At 37.6% G+C, this 20774-nt stretch overlaps 3 pseudogenes; all 3 read right to left on the bottom strand.

Annotated features, from left to right (window-relative positions):
• Nucleotides 1-3968: 3968 nt before the first annotated feature.
• LOC102406627 lies at nucleotides 3969-4899 on the bottom strand (annotated as a pseudogene).
• Nucleotides 4900-11981: 7082 nt separating this feature from the next.
• Nucleotides 11982-16117, bottom strand: LOC102406943 (annotated as a pseudogene).
• Nucleotides 16118-19236: 3119 nt separating this feature from the next.
• Nucleotides 19237-20277, bottom strand: LOC112586129 (annotated as a pseudogene).
• Nucleotides 20278-20774: the final 497 nt, after the last annotated feature.

The raw sequence follows: 20774 nt of genomic DNA, 5'->3' as shown, positions 1-20774 counted from the left end.
TTTATGAGCAGAAATATGGTAGAAATATTTTTTGAGATATATTGTCCAAGAAAAATGGAGTGTTGGTGGATTGTTGCTAATTTAGAGAATATAAATGTGTAATCTGGTTAGGTAATCTCTCTCTTTTTGACTGCCCTGTATCAGAGCATCTAAAGATTCATTTGATCTACATACTGACTGTTATTATGAGATCTAGTGGATGTGAACTAAAGGCAAGAATATTTTAAGTCCTATAAATGGAATTATAAAATTAAAATTGACTTATTCAATTGTCTGAAGGCCTCTTACCTCAACTTACCAGTATCTCCCTGGAAGAAACTTATACACATAGATATAACTCAGCTTTTGTGACTACCCTAGGGATATGGTAAAGAATCTACCTGGAATATGGGAGACCTGGGTTTGATCACTGGGTCACAAAGATCCCTTGGAGAAGGGAATGGCTACCAACTTCAGTATTTTTGCCTGGAGAATTCCATGGACATAGGTGGCTGGTAGGTTACAGTCCATGAGGTCACAAAGACTCTGACACAACTGAGTGACTAACACTTTAAGGGTTGACATGTCTCCAGATCATCTGACTCTCACAGACAGTAAGACCTTCATTCAAGAATGTCACAGAAAATTTAAAACATATCAAACACTTCCCCAACCAAGACAGTATAAAACTGGAAATCAGTTAAAAAAATAAGTTTAAAAATTTGCAAATGTATGGAGATTAAACATATCCCTGAACAACCAGTAGTTCAGAGGAGAAATAAAAAAAGAATTAAAAAATATCCTGAGACAAATGGAAATAGAAAAATATGCCCAAAATTAGAGGATAATAACAAATTACAACCAACACAGCTTTAAGAGAAAAGTTTGTAGTGAAAAAATGCTTACATTAAGGGAAAAAAAAAAAAAAAAAAAGCTAGACCTTTGATACCCCAAGGAATTAAAAAGGAGAACTTTGAGCTTTAAGCCAACATTTTCACTCTTCTCTTTCATTTTCATCAAGAGGCTCTTTAGTTCTTCTTCACTTTCTGCCATAAGGGTGGTGTCATCTGCATATCTGAGGTGATTGATATTTCTCCTGGCAATCTTGATTCCAGCTTGTGATTCTTCCAGCCCAGCGTTTCTCATGATGTACTCTGCATAGAAGTTAAATAAGCAGGGTGACAATATACAGCCTTGACGTACTCCTTTTCCTATTTGGAACCAGTCTGTTGTTCCATGTCCAGTTCTAACTGTTGCTTCCTGACCTGCATACAGGTTTCTCAAGAGGCAGGTCAGGTGGTCTGGTATTCCCATCTCTTTCAGAATTTTCCACATTTTATTGTGATCCACACAGTCAAAGGCTTTGGCATAGTCAATAAAGCAGAAATAGGTGTTTTTCTGGAACTCTCTTGCTTTTTCCATGATCCAGCGGATGTTGGCAATTTGATCTCTGGTTCCTCTGCCTTTTCTAAAACCAGCTTGAACATCAGGAAGTTCATGGTTCACATATTGTTGAAGCCTGGCTTGGGGAATTTTAAATAAACTCTTCAGATTTTCTGAAATCTGTATTAGCTTAGAAAGGACAAGATCTCTAAATTGAACATGACCAGTGTTAATAAACTACATTCAAGGACTATTCATGAGAGACCCTTTTGATAATGGAAGTGTTATTTCTGTGGTTCTGAAAACTGCAAAAGAGTCAAATGTTTATAGAATATGCAGCTACATCTAAAGACTTAAAATTAGACAAAGAAACATATTCCAAGGTAGAGTATTCAGCAATAAAAGCACTCATATAAGTTTTTGAGTGTAATATTTATGGTATTTTAGCTTTTTAAATCTCATGTGACAACTATATTCATTAAGGAGACATCATCTAAAGTCTTACCCAGGTGAAGAGTTAGTCACCTAGTCGTGTCCATCTCTTTGTGACCCCATGGACTGTAGCCAGGCTGCTCTGTCCATAGGATTCTCCAGAGAAGAATACTGGAGTGGATTGCCATTCCTTCTCCAGGGCATCTTCCTGACCCAGGGATCGAACCTGGATCTCCTGCATTGCAGGGGGATTCTTTACCATCTGAGCCACCACAGAAGCTCCTTTACCTAGGTGAGCACAGTACTAAATATGAATTTAGTCAGAAATTTTCATTTCTTTTCATCTTTTATTCATCCAGCAAGTATTCATTGAAGTCCAAATGTGTTTTCTAGGTAATTTTATAGGCATTAGAGATATAAGATACAATAATAATACCAGAAAATTCTACTCTCTTGGAGTGTATAGAAGGAGAAGGAAATGAGACAAATAAATTATTGCATGTATTTAACATATCATCTGTTTTTAAGAAAAAATATATCATTAATGGGATAAAGAGTGATTATCTCATTATATTAGATTTTCAGAAAAGAATTTTCTTGGAAGGTGGTATTTGAATAGGCACATACATGATTTAATAGAAATATATTTATTAACACTGGATTGAGCACTAAAATATTTTGGAGCCTATTAACTTCCTTACAAGGTGTTTCATGTTTTTTTATATTTCAAGCTATTATGTCAGTGAGTATGTCCGTATGTATACTGTATGTCACTGAGTTCAGTGTGAGGATTGGCATGGTATAAAACAGACTCTACTTGAACAATTACTTATGAGCATTTGGAACTGAGCATACTATAGAAGGCTTCCCAGGTGGCACTAGTGATAAGGTACTTGCAGGAGACATAAGCGATTCTGGCTCAGTCCCTACGTCTGGAAGATCCCCTGGAGGAAGGCATGGCAACCAACTCCAGTATTCTTGCCTGGAGAATGCCATGGGCAGAGGAGCCTGGTGGGCTACAGTCCAGGGTCTCAAAGAGTCAGACACGAGTGAAGTGACTTAGCACACAGCACGCACGTGCTATAGAGAGAAAGGATGATGATGTGTGGAAGGCACAGGTAAACAGGGCTCTGTGATGCCCACAGGTAGAAACTATCTTTAAAATAGTGACAGAAGGGAAAGCTAGGAAATGATGACTTTGAACTTTCTTAGTTCATTGAATGGGCTAAAGTAAAACAAGATCCAAAAGGGCAGCAGAATATTCATGCAAAATATGTTAACTATGATGGACACACAGTAGGCAATACAACTGAAAGGATGAGTATAAGAAACAGTCTATGCTCAGCTATAGCACCAGCCAGAAAGATGGAACACAGCTTCTGGGGCACAACAGCTATGTAAAGTTCAGTTTTACAAACAGCCAGGAAGCAGTTATGTACCAACAATACTAAAAATGAGTTGTTTTTTTTTTTTGCTTCTTTTTTTTTTTTTTTTTAAGAATTGTGTGTGGTTTAGGAGGAAACAGAGAGAAGCAGAAGTCACACACCCTCCTTCCCTGTGTGTCTCTGTGTATCTTTTTCTGTCTCCTATAAGGACACTCTCATTGGATTTTGGGTTCACTTTAAGCTCATCTTAACTCTTACCTTAATTACATCTGCAAAGGTATTATTTCCAAATAAGGTGACATTTGAATTCTGGATGACATGGATATTTGGAAGACACTATTCACCCATAGTGCTTCCATGTTGGCTCAGAAGTTGAAGAATTTCCCTGAAATGCAGGAAACCCAGGTTTAATCCCTGGGTCAGGAAGATTCCCTGGAGAAGGCAATGGCTACCCACTCCATTATTCTTTCCTGGAGAGTTCCATGGACAGGGGAACCTGGCAGGCTACAGTCCATGGGGTGGCAAAGAGTCAGACATGACTGAACAACTCACAGTTTTACTTTTCATACACCCACAACACACATCATTTTACACATGATACACAGCTATTTTATTTTACATTGAACTGAACTGAAACTAAGAGATCAAACAGCCAATTTATGACTCTAAATTTATGGTCTAGTGAGTTGACTACATAATTTGAGTCATCATCTCTACAAGAAGATTTAATCAACACTATGTAATAGATCAAATTTCTTTTGGACATACAGATCTTCAACCAAATTGTATTTAGTGATTCATTAATTTCCTGACACTCTCCTTCACATCTTTGTTCCTGAGGCTATAGATCAGAGGTTTCAGCATGGGACTCACCACTGTATAAAACACAGAACCTACTTTGACCATGAGCCATGAGTTTTTGGAGCTGGGTACACAGTAAAGGAACAAGACAGTCCCATGGAACATAGTGATGGTGGTCAGATGGGAGGCACAAGTAGAGAAGGATTTTTTGGTGAATCCCAGCAGAGGGCATTTTTATGATAGTGGCAAAAATGGAAATATAAGTAGTGAAGATAATTGCCAGGCTGTTCACCTTATTAAATATGGCAATGCAAAACAGAGCACTTGGCTGATGAAGGGGTCAGAGCAGGAGACGGAGACAATGACAGAGTGCTGATAGAGAAAATTATTTTTGATGTTAGACCCACAGAAGGATAATGTCTGAAGAAAATAGGTGAGTGTCAGGGAGGAGAACTACACCCTACATGTAGGGACAGGCCACTAACAATGCACAGAGCTCTGGGGACATGACCACTGTGTAGAGTAGAGGCTTACAAATGGCCACAAATCAGTCATAGGGCATCACTGCCAACATGAATGCCTCTGCCACTGCAAACACACAAGCCGAGAAGAATTGCGTGATGCATCCTGTGAAAGAGATGGTTCTGTCTTCCACAACCAAATTCTCCAAGAGTTTGGGTGTAACTGTGGTGGAGTAGCAGAAATCAATAAAGGACAAGTGACTGAGAAAAAAGTACATGGGGATGTGGAGTTTGGGACTGATCCTGTTGATGGTGATCATGCACAGGTTCCCCATCACGGTGACTGCATAGACGGTGAGGAAAGCCAGGAACAAGGGAACCTGGATGTTGGGATATTCTGAGAAGCCCAAGAGGGTGAACGTGGCCCTGGCACTCTGATTTCCTTCAGCAAACCACATGATTGTTATTGGAGAGAATCTTAAATAGTGATAATAAAATGATAGCAATGATAATGATGACAGTCCATGGATATCTCATTTATTGTGTGGCAGACATTGTGTTAAAATATTGGTACATTAGTTTTGACCACTAAATAAGACTTTGAATTTAAAAACAACCAGTCTCATATTTTACAAAGGAAATGGAAGCATATATGAGTTAAGACACTTGTTTGAATTAACACAGCCTGCTAGTGATGAGTTAGATTTGAAGTTGATCATGAGTGACAGATATTGAATTTAGTGTAGAGTTAGAGACAAATATTTTCTATAGTGTTGTAGAAAAACATACTTTTCATAGTTCCACCATTCTGAAGGTCTGTGCTGTTAAGTGGGAATAATATAACAATAAATGAAAACATAGCACTCAAATTTATTTTAAAAAGCGGGAGGAGTAATATTTTTAGAGGCCATAGTACTTCTATCATTATGTTCAAACTAAAGATCATCAAAAAGGCAGAAGTCATGAGTCACCACAAGAATTTTCACATTTTGGAAAACATAAATGAACATTGAAGGAAATAAAGCTCTATCTTCAAGTTTTCCAATGATTTGTTTGATGCTAAAATTATTGGCTTTGTGTTCAATGCAGAGACCTGGTAAAGTAATGAAGTTGTATTACAATTTGTAGTATCCTCACTTTTGTTTTCTTTCCTATTTGACTATTTATCACTTCTCTCACATAGTGCCACTGATGCTCTCAATATAGTCTTTTAAATTTTTTGATCAATATCTCTTAACTTGCTATCAATATTTTTAATCTAATAAATTTATTAAGAATATTATAGAATTAAATGCTTATAGAATATCTGAATTACAGAGTAACTTAAAATGTATTTTGCTCAATTCTTTCACATTCTATACTGTTTCTCAAGAAAACCAGAGAATACAGTAACAAACACAAGTGGTTAAATTATCACCCTCAAAACTTCTGGTGACAGGAATATTGAGTTTGATTAAAACTACAGGTGATAATCTTGCTTTGAGTCATACAATCATTATTTGTATACGTTATTTTGAGAAAGCAAAAGCATCTTGTACTGGTAAGCAGTTTATAACAACAGAAGAATATTTATTTAGCAAAGATTTTAAAATAAGTTAACCAATAACAAGCACACATCTGAAATATTCATTAATAAAAGGACTATTAGTTCGACTCTCATAAACACAGATGTAATTTTAATTTTGTCTGACCATGTGAAGGGAGAAATACTTAATTATTTCTTGAATAGCTTTATGGTACTTTTGACACTCAAAAAATGTATTTCCTATATGCAGAAAAGGGAATGGGTGGGAAGTGGAAAAGAGTTAGCGACAGACAGACTGACACAATGAAAGAAGCAAGGAGTTGGAAACATAGATTTAAATTCAGTTCCAAGCTTTGATATTTACTGTATAATCTTTGGTGAATCACTCAGATTTTATGAGCCTCAAGTTCTTTATCAGTAATAATGACATGATAATATATATATTGCAGGTGTATACATATTAAGTTAGAAAACAACATTAATATAATTAGCACAAAGTCTGACAGTTATGCAGTTCAAAATATATAGGTTTTCCCACCCTCATCAATTTTAATTCTTAATATTCTGAATAATTGGTATTATTTTTAAACATATATTATTTTAAACAATCTAAGAAACAGATCAAGGATCAAGGTTGGCAGCAACAAAACCACAGGAACAATTTGTGGTGTCAAAGAGTAGCTCAACTCTTTTCCTGAATTTCCTCTTGGCCCTGTTCATGTTAATTAATCAATCACTATCCTTCAATAAATTGCTCTGTTCCCACTTTGTTTTCTCATTATTATCTGACTCTTATTAATCATCCCTTTTTAATCTCATGGTAACCTCAGTTCAGTCGCTCAGTTGTGTCCGACTCTTTAAGACCCCATGAATCGCAGCATGCCAGGCCTCCCTGTCCATCACCAACTCCCGGAGTTCACTCAGACTCATGTCCATCGAGTCAGTGATGCCATCCAGCCATCTCATCCTCTGTCCTCCCCTTCTCCTCCTGCCCCCAATCCTTCCCAGCATCAAAGTCTTTTCCAATGAGTCAACTCTTCGCATGAGGTGGCCAAAGTACTGAAGTTTCAGCTTGAGCATCATTCCTTCCAAAGAAATCCCAGGGCTGATGTTCTTCAGAATGGACTGGTTAGATCTCCTTGCAGTCCAAGGGACTCTCAAGAGTCTTCTCCAATACCACAGTTCAAAGGCATCAATTCTTCGGCGCTCAGCCTTCTTCACAGTCCAACTCCCACATCCATACATGACCACAGGAAAAACCATAGCCTTGACTAGATGGACCTTTGCTGGCAAAGTAATGTCTCTGCTTTTGAATATGCTATCTAGGTTGGTCATAACTTTCCTTCCAAGGAGTAAGCATCTTTTAATTTCATGGCTGCAATCACCATCTGCAGTGATTTTGGAGCCCAAAAAAATGAAGTCTGACACTGTTTCCACTGTTTCCCCATCTATTTCCCATGAAGTGATGGGACCAGATGCCATGATCTTCGTTTTCTGAATGTTGAGCTTTAAGCCAACTTTTTCACTCTCCACTTTCACTTTCATCAAGAGGCTTTTGAGTTCCTCTTCACTTTCTGCCATAGGGGTGGTGTCATCTGCATATCTGAGGTTATTGATATTTCTCCCAGCAATCTTGATTCCAGCTTGTGTTTCTTCCAGTCCAGCGTTTCTCATGATGTATTCTGCATATAAGTTAAATAAGCAGGGTGACAATATACATGGTCTCCTAGGCTCAGCCAACTTCCCTGTGATGCTGCTAACCTACACTGTGAGAAAATCAACTTCTTCTTTTCTTGATTACTGTGGTTGTTATGACAGTTTCTGACTCTTGCTGCTGCTGCTGCTAAGTCACTTCAGTCATGTCGGACTCTGTGCAACCCCATAGACGGCAACCCACCAGGCTCCCCCATTCCTGGGATTCTGCAGGCAAAAACACTGGAGTGGGTTCCCATTGCCTTCTCCAATGCATTAAAAACTTTAATTTATCAAATCTAAATTTATCTGCTCAGTTTTACTTAAACTGTATTATCCTATTATCCTCGCTGTATTCTCCAGTTTTCAACCTTCTCTGCTCATGTCAGTATTCTCAGAATATAAGGCCTGTAATTTCCTCTTTTTCTTACATACTGATGTAGCACCTGAATGGATAAGGCAATGGCACCCCACTCCAGTACTCTTGCCTGGAAAATCCCATGGACGGAGAAGCCTGGTAGGCGGCAGTCCATGGGGTCGCATAGAGTCCGATACGACTGAGCGACTTCACTTTCACTTTTCACTTTCATGCATTGGCGAAGGAAATGGCAACCCACTCCAGTGTTCTTGCCTGGAGAATCTCAGGGACAGGGAAGCCTGGTAGGCTGCTGTCTATGGGGTCGCACAGAGTTGGACACGACTGAAGTGACTTAGCAGCAGCAGCAGCACTTGAACAATATATAAAGCATTTCATGAAAATTACTATCAGGACACTTTTCCTTTTTACTTCAGCCATATTTTCCACACCCTTGACATACCTGCAGTCATTACTGTCAGAAAAATGGAATTGTATATTATTGTGTTTATTATTATTTTATACATATGATTCTTATCTTCTTTTGACTCAATTTTAAGGTGTTGAGGAATTACCAGGCATTATAATATTCTTTTTAAAAATTTTCATTGTGTCTACTCTGCTAAACACAGTCTGGATATCCTCAGAGCCAAAATCAGGATGATTCCCCAGTGAAGGGGGAGGATATCAAAGCTCAGCCCTCAGGAAAATGGACTCAGGAGACATTATCACACAAAGACTGACAAAGAGTGTCCACTGCTTTAGAGGTTTCAGGATCTCAGAGTTCGCCAAAGGAGAGAAAAGAAACAAGATTGATCATCCCATCTGAAACCAACTCACCTGAAGATCCCATTTCTACTATTAATTGTCTCCAGGGCAGTTCCCACTCAAAATTCAAACATCATGTAAAACATTAAGGAGCTAATCAATATATCAGGAGCTCACAAAAATTTAATGTGACTGGAATATACTTCTTTCTTAATTTCAGAAAAACTCAGAGAAAGGAAGAAACAGGGTGGAGGGGGGAGAGATTTGGAAGCTGAATCTGATTCCTATGAACAAAATGCAGGGCTTATGTATGCTTCCATGACCTTGGGGATTTAGACCCCAGAGAATATTTCTTGAGCTATTTATTTTTATATCACATTCAAGAAATTAGCTTGAATGTTTTTTAATGTGGCAATTTGCAAGAAGGTAGTTTATTTTTCTGAATCACTGGAGATGGCACCTCAGTCTATTTCATGAATTTCTTTTAAAAATAATTATAAAAAAATACATGAACTGAATAAGAAAACTTGATGACTACAGTAAAACCCAAAATGAAAGATAAATAAGCTAAAATGCAACTGTTAAGAGATATTAACTGCTATTGTATATATTTACTGTGTGATTTTTCTTTCCTATTCTGTGTATGACGTGCATGGGTTTTGAGATGTATAAGCAATATAACTTGGTCTCCGATTTTGTTGCTTAACCTAAATAAATACTATTGTCTTCAGAAACAGTGATGTTCTTTACTGAAACTAAATTGTGTTTTCTTCTAAATATAAGCAATCCACACTTCCTAGCTTATATTAATACAATTAAATAATACAGTCTCTTAAAAATGGCAAGTGCATTTTGGAAACATGTTTAAGTCTCTAAAACTTCTGAGTGTCAATCAATCTACTAGTTCTACTACAATGAAATATCACACAATTAGACCACTGGCTTGCCTGGTGGCTCAGTGGTAAAAAAAAAAAAAAAAAAAAAAAAAATCACCTGCAGTGCAGGAGACGTTCGTTCTATCCCTGCCTGGATTCAGGAATAACAGTTGGTGAAGGAAATGGCCACCCACTCCAGTATTCTTGCCTGGGAAATCTGTTGGACAGAGGAGCCTGGTGGGCTGTAGTCCATGTATACGCAAAAGATTTGGACACAGTTTAGTGACTAAACAGCAGCAACAAATGCTTTCCCTAGGCTCCTGACAACCTGACTGACACTTGCCAGACTCTACCAGGAAGCCATAACACACCAGAGGCTGTTTCCCACCAGGCACAGAATTATTGTACATAGTATGGTCTTGATCCAAAATCCCACAAGTCTACATGGTTATTTTCTCACTGAGATAGGCTTGAGTTCCACAATGCATCTTCCCCCCTTTGCTGACGCCTCTGTACCCTGGACTAGCTTTGAAGCCAATATCTATCACCCTGGTCAACCAGAGCTAGCAGCCTTGTTGGATATTAGTTTTCCATGCTGCACAACAAATTGCCATCAATTGCTATCACAGTTTCTGTAGCATAATAGTCTGGGAAGTGCTTGTATAACTTCATAAGATACTGCTAAACTATTTTCAAGGTTATTTAACCCTGTACTCTTATCTGAAATGCATAAGCATTTAACTTGCTCCACATTTTCACCAGTATTTGAAACTCTTATTCATTTTAGCTATTCTAAATGAAGTACAGTAGCTTCTCTCTATGGTTTAAGTTTTAATTTTAATAAGAATGTCATTGATGACTAGCTATACTTACTATTTTTTCATGTGTTTATTTGTGTGTTCTGTTTTGTCAAATGTGTGCTCAGATAGTTCATCAAAACTTTAAGTAGGATTTTTTCTTGTATTAAGTATAAAGACTTCCTCTGTATGCTTTACATTGAAATCACTTATCAAATATAAGTTTTGCAAATATTTACTCACAATCTATGGCTTGTATTTTCACTTTATTAATGGTGTCATTTATGCTTAAGAAACTTTTACCAAACATTTTTAATGGCAATGAAGCTCCTTTTATTGTTTTTTAAAGATCCATACTTTTTATGTTCATTCAAAGAATTATCATCCTAACTTTGGAAAGATTTTTTCTGTTTTATGCTAAATATTTTTCAGTTTCATTTTTATGTTTACATCTATGATTCATTCATCTATGATTCCTTGGAAAGAAAGCTATGACAATCCTAGACAGTGTATTAAAAAGCAGAGGCATCACTTTGTTGACAAAGGTCCATATAGTTCAAGTTATAGTTTTTCCAATAGTCATCTATAGATGTGACTGTTGGACCATAAAGAAGACTGAGTGCTGAATTGTTGCTTTCAAATTGTGGTGCTGGAGAAAACTTTTGAGAGTCCCTTGAACAGCAAGGAGATCAAACCAGGTCAATCCTACAGGAGATCAACCCTGAATTCTCATTGGAAGGACTGAGGCTCAAGCTGAAGCTCCAACACTTTGGCCACCAGTTGAGAAAAGTTGACTCATTGGAAAAGACCCTGATTCTGGGAAAGATTGAGGGCAGGCAGAGAAGTGGGCAACAGAGGATGAGATAGTTGGATAGCTTCACTGACTTAATGGACATGAGTATGAGCAAACTCTGTGATATAATGAAGGACAGATTGCTGTCATGCATGACTAAAGACTTTAGTCTAAGACAATACTTGGTCATTGTATGATTGGAATATTTGGGTTGTTGATTGGTTACTCATATTTTATTGTTACTGTGTGTTTGATTGATTAGTTATTGGAGTCCATTTTGCCCTCCTGTCTTTAATTTTCCAAGAATTGTGTTTTGAAGAGGATATCATAAACAGTTTATGCCTTCTTTGTAAGAAGCTTGAACTTTCTCCTTAATCATTTTTCTTATGAGGTACATGCCAACTGTCCAAAGCAGAAAAAAAATAGCTTATTTCATCATATACCCATAAACTTTTAATACAATTGAATTCACTCAATAATAATTTATAAATACTATAAAAAGCAGTCATTTTTTTAAAAAAATTGGTTTACATATGGTTTACAGCTATTTTACTAAACACCGATGTATGCAAAAATCAATAATGATCGATAAAATGCTATCCTGCCATAGATATATTAACTTAAACCTTTATATTTATCAAAAGACTTGAATCATTAATTACACCACAAGAACTGAACAATCTGTAGCATAGGATATCATTTTTTTTCAGAAATAAAATAATGAATTTAAAAATATTACATGGAGTGGCAAAGCAGTTTTGTGAAAACTAATCTTGTGAATGTATTTTTTACTTCTTTGTTCCTCAAACTGTAGATCAAGGGGTTCAGCATAGGAATCACTACTGTGTAAAACACAGAAGTCACTTGTCTGTGAGCCAAGAAGTTTTTGGATTAGGAATGCGGTAAAGGAAAAGGATGGTTCCATGGAAGATGCTGATGGCTGTCAGGTGGGAAGCACAGGTGGAGAAGGTTTTCCAGCGCCCACTTACCGAAGGCATCCTCATAATAGTGATAAAAATAAATATATAGGACATCACAATAATCACCAGGCTGCTTGCCTCATTTAATATGGCAATAATAGAACATAACATCTGACTGATATAGGGATCTGAGCAGGAGACAGAAACAATTGCAGAGTGGTCACAGATAAAATTATTTATGGTGCTACACTTGCAATAGGATAATACAAGAAGAAAATATGTGTGTCATGGGGCACACTACACCCCATGAGTAAGAGCCAGCCACCAAGAGAACACAGGGCTTCGGAGACACCACAGTGGTAGAGCAAGGGGTTGCAGACTGCCACAAAGCAGTCATAGGCCATTGCTGTTAACATGAAAGTTTCTGCTAAATCAAATAGGCAAGTGAAACAAAATTGCACAATGCAACCAGAAAAAGAAATGGTTCTGTCCTCCAGAATCAAATTCTCCAACAGTTTGGGTATAACTACAGTAGAAAAATAGAAATCGACAAAGGATAAGTGACTAAGGAAGAAGTACATGACCGTGTGGAGTTTTGAATTGACCTTGATGATTATGATCATGCCTAAATTCCCCACTACAGTGACTGTGTAGATAGACAAGAAAACAAGGAAAAGTGGGATCTGGAGTACTGGATATTCTGAAAAACCCAGGAGAATTAACATGGGTTTGATACTCTGACTTCCTTCTGATAGCAGAATGATTCCTGTTGAACAAAGGGCCAAACATTATTCCTGAAAACTAGAAATGAAGAAAAGAGAAACACAGAAGGCAGAAGCTTCATATGTCTCTGGGGAGCTGGTATATATTCTCCAGATATGGTCCTCAAACCAGCAGCATCAGGGACACCTAAGAATATGTTATGCTATGCTATGCTAAGTCACTTCAGTCGTGTCTGACTCTGTGCAACCCCATAGACAGCAGCCCACCAGGCTCCTCTGTCCCTGGGATTCTCCAGGCAAGAACACTAGAGTGGGTTGCCATTTCCTTCTCCAATGCATGAAAGTGAAAAGTGAAAGTGAAGTCACTCAGTCGTGTCCGACTCTTAGCGACCCCATGGACTGCAGCCCACCAGGCTCCTCCGTCCACGGGATTTTCCAGGCAAGAGTACTGGAGTGGGGTGCCATTGCCTTCTCCAAAAAATATGTTAGGGATGCAAATTCTCAAGCCCCGTCTCCAACTTCCTAAATCAAAAACTCTGGAATGTAGCCCACAATTTGTGATTTATCCAGCCCTCCAGGTGATTTCTGATGCATGATAAATTATGAGAACCACTAAAATCTTATTCATGAAATAATCATGTACCTTCCATCAAAACTTCCATTAATGTTATACTGCCTCCTGGGATAATTTTGGGGTTTTTATATTGAAATTTTGCTTAACACTGATTCATTCATTAATTGAATCTAATTAACTTATATTAATTATTTGTAAATGTGATTTTAGATCATCTATTTTAATATATAAGGCTTCCATAGTGGCTTAATGGTAAATAATCTATCTTCAATGTAGGAGACATAGGAGACACAGGTTCAATTCCTGGGTGGGGAAGAGTCCCTGGAGAAGGAAATGACAACCCACCTCAATATTGCTGTGGGCCTCTTTGGTGGCTGAGTCAGTAAATAATCCACCTGCAATGCAGGAGACCACCTGCAATGCAGGAGACCTGAGTTCAATCCCTAGGTCAGGAAGATCCCCTGGAGAAGGAGATGGCAACCCACTCCAGTATGACTTAGCAGCTAAAGTTTTTTGATATATATCTAAAATTATAAGTAAGTGTTAGTTGCTTTCTCTTGTCTGACTCTTTGAAAAACCATGGACTGTAGCTCACCAGGTTTCTCTGTCCATGTGATTCTCCAGGTAAGAATACTGGAGTGGATTGCCATTGCCTTCTCCAGGGGATCTTCCCAACACAGAGATCAAACCCAGGTTTATTGAAGACAGATTCTTTACTGTTTCAGCCACCAATATATAATTAAATATATAATATAAGTTATATATAATGTTATGAGAAACAAAATGATATAATTTATATTTATAAATTATATATGCTGCTGCCAAGTCGCTTCAGTCGTGTCCGACTCTGTGCGACCCCATGGATTGCAGCCTACCAGGCTTCTCCGTCCATGGGATTCTCCAGGCAAGAACACTGGAGTGGGTAAAATATATATAGTTATATATAATTAATTATTATATTTACCAACAATAATTTTATACAAAATGCATTCAAGATACAGCGAAAATTACAAATTTTTTCTACCAATGAGTAAACCTCTGTTATGATGAGGCAAACTTGGAGACGATGGGGAAGCAAGAGCTTCAATGCCTTAAAATGAGTAGCCCCTAGATACAGACATAAAACTTTAGTAAAATTAGATGGATGGTCTGCTTCATTTTAGTTTTGTCCAGATCAAGTGTCAGGCTCAGCTCCATGAAGGCCTACTTGATATCTACAACAAACAACCCTAGATGTAAATAATATGCCATCAGAATATTTTTTCCAATAGCAGGAGGGACTGGGCAGATACATTGTAAATATCCATTATTATTCAGGCTATTTTAACAAATGGCTTTCCTTCAACATTTGAAAATATTACCAACATCCTGGTATACTAGGAAGACTGGAACCACTGTTTTAGTTTATTGATGCAATACTCATATCAATAACAAAAGAGACCGAAAATTGATTTGGTGTTCAACGTTAGCAATTTCAAATGATTTTGGACAAAATCAGTGGATTAATGGTAGGTTTATATTCAAATTGAAACTGCTGCTGCTGCCAAGTCGCTTCAGTCGTCTCTGACTCTGTGCAACCCCATAGACCGCAGCCTACCAGGCTTCTCCATCCATGGGATTTTCCAGGCAAGAGTACTGGAGTGGGGTGCCATTGCCTTCTCTGTAAATTGGAACTAGGTTTATGGAATTACAGAATTCTCTGTATTTTTTCAATTTCCCTATTGCTCATTGCTGCCAATTTCAGTAATACAAATCTTAATTGTGAAAACCACTTCATGCCATATTAGTGCAAATTAAAATGTTTCTGATCATAGAAAGGGATCATCTATAGTTTGTGGAATAATCTATACAAGTGGTAGCTCCATCTTTTCCACTTAATTTGCAAGATACAGAAAGAAACATGAACTGACCTGAAACCAGATGTTCTTGATTAATTTACTGAGAATTTCTTTTTAGGATTAATGAACCTTCAGTATATTTCTTCTCAGTATTCAAACATTCTTTAAGATATTAAAAGACTTTAGGCTTGCAAAAATGATAGTATATTTCAATAAGCATGCAAGTAAAATGGTATTTTATTTCCAGGGACATTAGAAATATCAAAAAATACAAAGAAAAATTTTAAAGCTGAATTCACAGTCTAAATTCTGCCAAACCCTGGGTCTTATATTTCCCCCCATGATCATGAATATATGAAGTACACAGAATTGTAATTGGAGTATTACTCAGTGGACCACAAACCATTTAATTATGTGAAACACTGTCTCTTGTGTCATTTTAGTAGATGCATTTTCTTCTACATCATTAAAGATAATTACATAACCACATTTATCCCATTAATTACTTGTTTGATATTGAACTTTTAAAATAATAGGTATTCATTGAATAAACATGAAATATAGACTTTGGAATATGGAAAAAAATATAGAAATAATTGTTATTAACTGCATTTCAAATCCAGCATTCAAGTTTGGAGTAGAGAAACTTGGCCAGCTCTGCCTTAGGCAAAAGATAAAGATGGTCTTCTCCAGTGATGTAATGTGGATATCATTCACCCTGAGACGATGTCGTGAGAAAAGCTTCACTTCTGTGATAAAACCATACCGAAAATCTACAATCCCAGTTTAATGTGAGAGAATCATTAGGTAAACCCATATCCGGAAACATTTTTCAGGATACCTCACCAATATTCCTTAGAATTGTCAAAGTCAAGAAAAAACAAGAAAGGAGTGAAACACTGTTTCAGACCAGAGGATACTGCGAAGATGTGAAAACTAATCCAATGTGGTACCCGGATTATATCTCAGAAAGAAAAGAATGTATTAATGGGAAAAAACAAACTGGATAGAATCCAAATAAAATTTAAATTTTAGTCATCATAATGTACCATTAATTCTCTCTTAAATTTTATTTTACTGTGGTAAAAACGCAATATGAGATCTACCCTCTTAAGATATTTTTAAGTGTACAATACAGTACTGTTGACTACACATATAATTTTGTACAGTACAGCTGTGTGTGTCTTGCTAAACTGAAACTTCTTGACCATTGATTTGTAAATTCCTGCTTCCCTCTTCACTAGCTTCTGGTAGCTACCATTCCAGTCCTTGATTCTGATATATCACATAAGTGGAATCCTGCAGTATTTGTCTTTCTATGACTGACATTTTCATTTAGCATAATATCCTCAAGTTTCATCCATGTAGTCACATATTACACAATTTTCTTCTTTTTAAAGGTCAGGTTGTATTCCACTGTTCACATATGCACAGCATCCTTTTATCCAACTATCTGTCCATAGATATTTCAGTTGTTTCCACTCCCTGGCTATTGTGAGTCGTTCTACAGTGAGTGTGGGAACACTAACATATTTTTGAAAGCTTGACCTCAAATTTGTAGGATAATACCCATAAGCAAGATTTCTGGATCATGTACAATTCAATGTGCTTTCAACTTAATAAAGAACCTCTATACCATTTTCCACATCAGCTTCAACATTTTGCATTCCTACTAACAATGTACAGTGAGGTGTGAAGAAAACTCTGAAAAATCTTTGCAATTTATTTTTTAAATTAAAAATTATATAATTAGTCAAATAACTAATAACTAAATTATAAGAATTCAACCACATTAGTAAAGTGGAATTGAATTCATAACCAAAATGAAGTACCCCTACTCACCCACCAACCTGAAAATATTAAAATGTCTGTTATGACAGTATTAAATGTTGGCAAGAATGGACAATAATTAGAATCCACATGCAATATAGTTGGAATTTAAACTAATACATCTATTTTGGAAAATTATTTGATGGCACCTAGCAAAAGATCAGAAACAAGTGCCTTTGATCCAGAACATTCAGAGATAGGGCATACCTCACCCAGTGAGTGCTCATGTGCAATGCAGCACATACTTGTGTAAGAATGTTCATGCAGCATTTACATTAAAGACAAAAAAGGTGAAATAACCAGGAGTGAAATTGCTGGCTCATATGGTAGTTCTATTTTTAGCTTGTGTGTGTGTGTTTGTGTGCATGTGTGTGCAAAACTCCATACTGTTTTCCATACAGTATGCAATTGGTTCTACCAATTTACATTCTCACCCACAATGCACAAGGTTTCTTTTTATTCTAATTCTCTCCAAAAATTGTTATTTGCAGACTTTATAAGGAAAGGAGGAGGGGCAATTTAGGAGTATAAAGTCTACAAAATACTCTGTATAAAATAGATAAGCAACAAGGATATCACTGTCTAGTGCCATAAGTTCTAGCTATTATCCTTTGTGTGCTGTGCTGTGCTCAGTCACTTCAGTTGTGTCCAACTCTTTGTGACCCCATGGACTGTAGCCCACCAAGCTCCTCTGCTCATGAGATTGGGTTGCCATGCCCTCCTCCAGGGGATCTTCCCCACCCGGGAATCAAACCCATATCTCTGGCATCACCTGCATTACAGGCAGGTTCTTTACCCACTGAGCCACTAAGTTTTAATAGTGTATAGTCTAAAAACATAATGAATCACTATATTGTGCATATAAAATTATTATAACACTGTAAATAAATAATACTTCAATAAAGAAGAGTAAATAGCCAAATTCCATTTGTAGTAGTAGTATGAATAAACATATTATCATATCAATATATTTATTTTGTGGAACATCCTTCAGCAACAAAAATGGAACTACTGTTACAGTCAATCACTTAAAAATTCTTTTGAAAAAAAAATGCTGTAAGGGAATATACTCCAAAATTTTAATGATACAAATTTCAAAAGCGACAAAGTTAACTTTCAACTCTCATAACCTATTCTCTGTTTAGAAGAAAAAGTTTTGAACACAGCAATGAAGTTTGCTCCTAGAGGCATCAGAGAGGCACAGTGACTAGAAAAATGCTTACAGAAATGCTGTAAAGAGCTGATAATGTCTTTAATTTCTTGGAGAAAGCAACATACAGGATGATTACACAGAATTACTTGTCTATCTATTTATCACATTTCATAATTTGAGAGTGAGAAAAAGAGAAAGGAAAGGAAGAGGAAAAAAAAAAAAAAAGAAGACATGGAACAGAAATCATTTGCAAATTCTTTCTGAGGATTTTAGGATGTGGGCAGCCTTTTGCTGTGCTGTGCTTAGTTGCTCAGTCTTATCTGACTCTTTGTGACCCCATGGACTATAGCCCACCAGGCTCCTCTGTCCATGGGGATTTTTCAGGCAAGAATACTGGAGTGGGTTGTCATGCCCTCCTCTAGATGATCTTCCTTACCCAGGGAAAGAACCCAGGTCTCCCATACTGCAGGGGGATTCTTTACCATCTGAGCCACCAGGGAAGCCCATGGACAGTGTTAGATGATCGTTATTTAGCCTATAACACTCTAAAAGTGAGACATAAACATAATTTTATTTCTTATTTTCTTTTAAACTGAAGGTGATATTTTAAAATCACATTGCAGTGTAAAAATCACATTGTATTCATATTATACACACACACACACACACACACACACACACACACACACAAGAGATTGTATCCCATTGTGTCTCAGTCACTAAAGAATCAACACGCACTTCAGGAGACATGAGTTCCATCCATGGCTTGGGAAGATCCCCTGGAAGAGAGTATGGCACTCTTCCCACTCCAGTATTCTTCCCTGGAGATTCCCCATGGACAGAGAAGGGGTCTCAAAGATCACACTAATCAGCAAATAAGCACACATTTGAAGAAAAATGTAATAACCATCAACACACTGTATAAAGTACATTTAAGAAAGTGCTCTCCTCTATCTCTCTTCTCATTCAAAATTACATTAGGTGAGAAAAGATTTTGGTGTTGACTAATTTTCTGATGGTCTCCTTCACATCATTATTTCTAAGGCTGTAGATAGGGGATTTAGCATGGGGATGACTACTGTGAAAAGCACAGCAACTACTTTGATGAAGAGCCATGAGCTTCTGGAGTTGGGTACCCAGTAGAGAAGAAGGATGACCCCATGGAAAATGGTGATGGCAGTCAGGTGGGAGGCACAGGTGGAGAAGGCTTTTTGGAGCCCACCAGCTGAAGGCATCTTGATGATGTGACAATTATGAAAACATAGGAGGTGAGAATAATCAGGAGGCAACACACCTCATTGAGAGTAGAAATGATAAAACATGTCATCTGACTGAAGTAAGAGTCAGAGCAAGAGGCAGAGACGATTGCATAATGCTCACAGCCAAAGTGATGTATGATGTTAGAACCATAGAAGGACAGCTCCAAAAGAGAACATGTGATTGTCAAGGACCACGTTCCACCCTATGTGTAGGTTCCAGTGACCAGCAGGCTGCAGAGCTTAGGAGACACAGCAACTGTGTAGAGCAGGGGGTTACAAATAGCCACAAACTGGTCATAGGCCATCACTGCTAACATGAACATCTCCGTAATTACAAGTGTGCAATCAAAGAAGAACTGCAGCATGCAACCCATGTAGGAGATAGTCCTTGTGTCCACAACCAAGATCTCTAAGAGTTTGGGTGTGGTTATAGAAGAGTAACAAAAATCAAGAAAGGAGAGATGGCTGAGAAAGAATTACATGGGGGTGTGAAGTTTGGGATTGATTCTGATGGTCACAATCATACCCAGGTTCCCCACCACAGAGACTGTATAGACAGTGAAGAAGACCAAGAATAGGGGCACCTGGAGCTGTGGGTATTCTGAGAAGCCTGAGAGGATGAAGGTGATTCTGATTTCTCTCATCCATCACTATGGTTTCTGCCAGAGAAAACCAGAGTTCACCCTAAGCAACCAGACATGACAGAAATAGAGGGTATTTTTTTTCCCCCAGCCTGAACAGGGGACTGGTCTGCAGTGGTGAAGTCTGGGATTTCCCAGGAATACGAATAAGACACAGTTGGAGCCCAAATGGTATACTGTGTGTCTACAGGTGTGGAGAGTGCAAGTCAGCTTCTGATGGAGGGGCAAGGAGAGGATGGACTGGGAAGAGATGAGTGTCACGGTGACTCAGAATATGTCCTTGTTTGAATTTTCTCAACCTTCTCAGCTCTGTCTCCCTTTTCTCCACTTGGAGAATTCCTTTCTTTAGCTTCATTTAATTGAACTTGTTGATTGCACTTGCAAATTCTTATGTTTGTTCAGGCCATTCTAACTGTTCAAGATGTCCTCTGTTTTCCTCTCACTTTTCCTTAGTGCTCTCCAATCAGAGAGAGGCTTCCCAGGTAGTGCGGTGGTAAAGAATCCTCCTGAGAGTGCAGGAGATGCAAGGGACATGAGTTCAATCCTTGGGTCAGGAATATCCCCAGGAGAAAGAACTGGCAACCCACTCCA

Source organism: Bubalus bubalis, chromosome 7 (genome assembly GCF_019923935.1).
Source record: "Bubalus bubalis isolate 160015118507 breed Murrah chromosome 7, NDDB_SH_1, whole genome shotgun sequence".
In the NCBI taxonomy this organism is placed as follows: Eukaryota; Metazoa; Chordata; class Mammalia; order Artiodactyla; family Bovidae; genus Bubalus; species Bubalus bubalis.
This window is presented reverse-complemented; position numbering and strand designations above follow the sequence as displayed.